This window comes from Lactuca sativa, chromosome 8, assembly GCF_002870075.4.
Source record: "Lactuca sativa cultivar Salinas chromosome 8, Lsat_Salinas_v11, whole genome shotgun sequence".
Lineage (NCBI taxonomy): Eukaryota > Viridiplantae > Streptophyta > Magnoliopsida > Asterales > Asteraceae > Lactuca > Lactuca sativa.
The window spans coordinates 132,650,198-132,655,915 of NC_056630.2; the positions used below are offsets into that span (position 1 = coordinate 132,650,198).

Below are 5,718 nucleotides of genomic sequence, written 5' to 3' on the forward strand. Positions count from 1 at the left end.
GTCGTTCCAAATGAGAGACAAACTGGAACACTAGTCGAGAGAGAGAGAGAGTTATTTTTTGTATTTATTTATTAATTATAAAATAGATAAAAAAAGAAAGAAAAATGAAAAATAAATTATTTAAGGGTATTTTAGTCTTTTCAATTTGGGGAGGGACCTTTTCCACATACAAACTACCTCAAAAGGACCACCAATCCAAAAAAGTCATAGTTTAGACTAAAACCCCAAAAAAATGCATACCACAAGGACCATTTTTGCAGTTTTGTCTATATATATATATATATATATATATATATATATATATATATATATATATATATATCTACCTTAATAAATGAAAATATTATGACACTTGTCATTCTCTCATTTAATTGGCCACATGTCATTTTGTCATAATTTTGAAATATATTTATTTTCCACTTGTCAATTACTTCATTATTCATTTCTATTATATCATTAATTTGGTTTCCTTAAATTAAACCTACTATAATAACTATTAATTTCAAATTTGAAATTTGAAATTTCAATTTCAAATTCAAATAAATTTACACTTAAAACTTTGTATTTGACATTTTATTATAATAATTCGTTTAGTATACGGGTCTAACAATTAAACACATAATTTTAATAATTTAGTTTTTGGATGTTTTTTTTTTTCATAACTTTCATTTATTTCAGATTTCAAATTCAAATAAACCTCCTATTTAATATTATGTTTTAATTAACCCGTATAATATACGGGTTGCACAACTAGTATCTAATAAATGAAAATGTTATTGTCATTTGTCATTCTCTCATTTAATTGGTCACATGTCATTTTGTCAAAATTTTGAAATATATTTATTTTCCACTTGTCAATTACTTCATTATTTATTTCCATTATATCATTAATTTAGTTTCCATAAATTAAACCTACTATAATTTCAAATTTCAAATTTCAATTTCAATTTCAAATAAATTTACACTTTAAACAAATATATTTAACATTTTATTATAATAAATCGTTTAGTACACGGATCTAATAATTAAACACATAATTTAATTAATTTATTTTTTGCATGTTTTTTTTTTTCATAATTTTCACTTATTTCATATTTCAAATTTAAATTAACTCTTCATTTAATCGCTCCTGTTTAACATTATGTTTTAGTTAACCCGTATAATATACGGGTTTCACAACTAGTATATATATAAAAGAAAATATTAAAATTCTCATACTTTTTTTCACTTTTTTCCAATATTTTAGTTGCAAATCAAAATGGAAAACACAATTTATTAAACCAAAATTCCAAATGGACCCATTTTAAACATGACAATCATTTAATTTTTTTTTTTTTCAAAAATTGAATAGTTATTCAAAAAAAAAAAATTATCCGCATAATGTTGTAAAAACTAAGAATCATAAAATGGAAGCCCATTAAATTAAGAGAAATTAAAGGTTTCCATTGACCAATCAAACGTTCAAACCAGTAAAAATTTTAATTTCTGTATTTTATAGAAAAAGTCTAAATTTACCCCAAATCATGATCAAATTCATAAAGATTTTGTATATTATTTCCTGAATTACACGACCCAGTTGACCTTTTTAGTTTTTATTATGTTTTTGTGTTTGATGATAGCTCCATTATAATACAATTTAATTCAAATCCTTCAAATTTACTCCTTCATTTTGGTCGACCTTCATCACCACACTCTCTCTCTCTCTCTCTCTCTCTCTCTCTCTCTCTCTCTCTCTCTGTAGAACCAAAAAAACCCACAATACCAACAATAGTTCTTTCAAGAAACCTTCAGATTCCCCTACAATCGAAAAAGCATAATAAAGTTGGAGGGATTGCCCCAGCACATAGGAAACTTTGTTCCTTCTTATCTTGTTAGATTCCGGAGCGAAAAAGAAGAAAACCGACCAATTATTCATCAAACCCTAGTCAAATAAGAAGAAAACCAGGGGATATAAGAGAAGAGGTGCGTGTGTTTACTTTTTCAAGTTTTCATTGAAGATTATGAAGCAAATGTCGTCATCTCATATGGATAATATCCCATCAACGCCGGGGAAATTCAAGCTGGAAAAATCGTCGTACATTCAGAGATGCAGGCATTCTTCATCTGTAGCAAAACTCACATTCTTTGTGTTCTTGGGATTAATCTTGGTTTTATTCTTCAAATCACCATCTACTTCGTCGTTGTCATCATCATCATCATCACCATACTCATCATCGTCATCAATCTCATCAGATCTCTCTCGCAGATCTTTAAAAACCAGTTCATGGGGGGGACTCGCTTGGGAGAAACGTGTCAGCCGGAGCAGCCGGATTCGTCGGAACCCATGTCAGCGTCGCCTTGAAACGCCGTGGAGATGGCGTTTTAGGCCTTGATAACTTCAACGATTACTATGATCCTGCACTCAAACGAGCTCGTCAATCTCTACTCGAACGAAGTGGGATCTATATCGTGGAAGGAGACATAAACGACGCCCCATTGCTCAAGAAACTCTTCGAATTAATCCCTTTTACTCACGTAATGCATTTAGCTGCTCAAGCAGGTGTTCGTTACGCCATGGAGAATCCAGGTTCTTATGTCCATAGCAACATCGCTGGTTTCGTTAATCTTCTTGAAGTCTGTAAAAGCGCGAATCCACAGCCAGCAATCGTTTGGGCATCATCAAGTTCTGTTTACGGATTGAACACAAAAGTCCCCTTTTCAGAAAAAGATCGAACCGATCAGCCGGCGAGCCTCTACGCCGCCACAAAAAAAGCCGGGGAAGAAATCGCTCATACCTACAATCACATATACGGTTTATCATTAACCGGATTACGATTCTTCACCGTTTACGGACCTTGGGGAAGACCGGATATGGCGTATTTCTTTTTCACGAGAAACATTTTAAAAGGGAAATCAATCCCAATCTTTGAAGCTGCAAACCACGGAACTGTAGCACGTGATTTCACCTACATTGATGATATCGTAAAGGGTTGTTTGGGTGCGTTAGATACTGCAGAAAAGAGCACCGGAAGCGGCGGGAAGAAACGTGCGCCTGCGCATTTACGGGTTTTTAACCTCGGGAACACCTCGCCGGTTCCAGTTTCCGATCTGGTGAGCATTTTGGAGCGATTGTTGAAGGTTACAGCGAAGCGATTGGTGATGAAATTGCCCAGAAATGGCGATGTTCAGTTCACCCATGCGAATATTAGTTCGGCTCGGAGGGAGTTTGGGTATAAACCAACAACAGATCTTCAAACCGGGTTGAAGAAGTTCGTCAGATGGTATGTGAGTTACTATGGTTCAGTAAAGAAGAGCGATCAGTGACGATAATTGATGATGAATGAATTCTTTCTCAAATCGGGTTATTTTTTTTTCTTTTGTTTTCTCAAATTCTTGATTTTGATTCGGATATGATTGTTTTATAACGATGCTGTTCGTTTCCCACAAATTATCTTCGTTATCGAGTTTTTCGTATATGTAAACGAGGCCCGGAAAGGCTGAAATCGGACATGGTTTTGATTTGGTTGGGCCTCTTTTTGTGATGTGTACTAAAATTGTTGTAGAATTCATGAAGAATTGACCATAATTCATTTGTTTTCATCTTGTGGATTTGTATCATTTTGGAATCAAATAAATAGAACGAGATCGCTCGAGTTTATTAATTTTCGGGGGCATACCTTGTTTTTTCTTATTGTTTTTAAGATTGTTTTTTTATACTGATCCTAATGAAACAAAAATTGTGAAATTTTTTATCGCAAAACAATAGTATAATCCATGTTGTACCTTACTACCACTTGCTTTTTACATCTCATCTTAGCGTTAGGGCCGTAAACGAGCCGAACAAGGGTTTGTTCATGTTTGTTCGTTTACCAAATAGTTTCAAATTTGGATTCACCTAAAAATATTAAAACTAAGTTTTACACAGGTGTAGCGGGTAAACGAGCAACAAGTTATGCCGCAACTCCTTTTTGGATGACAAAACTAATTATTTTAAAACAATATACATACATCTATGCATGACTTGTTGGACTCTAGTGATGAGCTCCAGAATATCTGGTGCAGGGAAACCGAAAGTATCAAATGCAAAAAGTATAAACGTGTGTTGATTTTTCATATACGTTTTCTCATGTTTTGCCAGTTTGTATGGTGCAACTTTTAAAGCAGCTTGCCCCACGGTTAAAACTTCACTCCCCAAGCCCACAAGACGGGAAACTCCTGTTAGATTCACACGTGCATGTTTCTCTCTAGCCCATCCAAAAACTAAAATATCAATCGATCTAAATATTGATCTTCCTTTCAAAGGGTCAGTCAGAAAGTTCATGAGTGTCTCTTTCTTGGCAGGAACCCCAACGCGCCTGAATATGTCGAAAAGAACATCCCTAACCATATTATGTCGGTACTTGAAACACGAGAGCTCTCTACAATGAATTGAATGCTTACCAAAGGAATCCAAGCATACCTTACGACAAACAAGGCATACCAAATTATATTGTTTATGTTTGTAAACGTGCTAAGCAAACATAAACGAACAGAGATAAACAAACATAATTGAGCATATATGAACATAAAGAAACATATAATATAATAATGTAATCAAATACAATTGACTATATATGAAAATAAAATGAATTTAAATGAACGAACATAAACGAACGTTCACGAACATAATTGAACGAGTGAGACCATTGTTCATGTTCCTTCATTTAACTAAACGAACAGGAATTTGTGTTCAGATTCGACCATTTATTAAAAAACGAACATAAACGAACTTCAAGTCAAACTGTTCACGAATAGTTCGATGAACGTTCGATTCGTTTACAGTCATACTCAGCACCAAACCACTCCCACTTATTCTGTAACGTCCCAAACATTAATGTAAAATTTTTTTCATTTTAAAGCACAATCCACAAGCCCAAAAGTTACCAAACATTGTTTACAAATCATAATAAGTCAAAACATCGAATCAAAGTATCAATCAACATAAACTGTTGTAACATCTGTCCATCGAGGTATTATTTAAACTAGTAAAGAGCCCGCGGCTACGCCGCTTTTGGGGTAATATGGGAAAATCCGACAAACTTTAAAAGATATGTGTTGAAATCGTAAATCACCACAAATATGGGAGAAAGTCGACAGCCTTTAAAATTAGATCTCAAAATTGTACAACCAAAAGAATGGACACTGCTAGAGAAAATTCAAAAATATTGTGGCAATAATGTTAAAGTTGCCAAAGTTGGGAAAATATGGTGACAAAATTCAAAAGGAGTTTTTTTCTTCTTTTTTATGTCAAAATGTAAAAGTTTTTAGTACAAGGAAGAAAAATGTCAAATTCATTAAAGATTTGTGGCAAAAACATCAAAAATGTAAAACTTTTGGCTGCAATGACTAAAAGTGTCAAACTTACTAAAGATTTGTGGCAAAAACCAAAAGACAAAAAAATTTAATCAAAACGCAAAAATATAAAAGTTTTGAAATTAAGGGCGAAAAGTGTTAAATGCACCAAAGATTTATGGTAAAAACCAAAAGCTTAAAAAATTACTATTGCTAAGGCCCTTGTGATTTAATATATATATATATATATATATATATATATATATATATATATATATATATATATATATATATATATATATATATATATATATATATATATATATATATATATATATATATATATATGTAACGTCCCAAAATTTAAGACTAAAAATTTCTTTTAATAAAATATTACTTAAAGTAAAA

At 32.3% G+C, this 5,718-nt stretch overlaps 1 pseudogene; it reads left to right on the forward strand.

Moving 5' to 3' along the window:
- The first annotated feature begins 1,640 nt into the window (after window positions 1-1,640).
- Window positions 1,641-3,641, forward strand: LOC111919936 (UDP-glucuronate 4-epimerase 3-like; annotated as a pseudogene).
- Window positions 3,642-5,718: the final 2,077 nt, after the last annotated feature.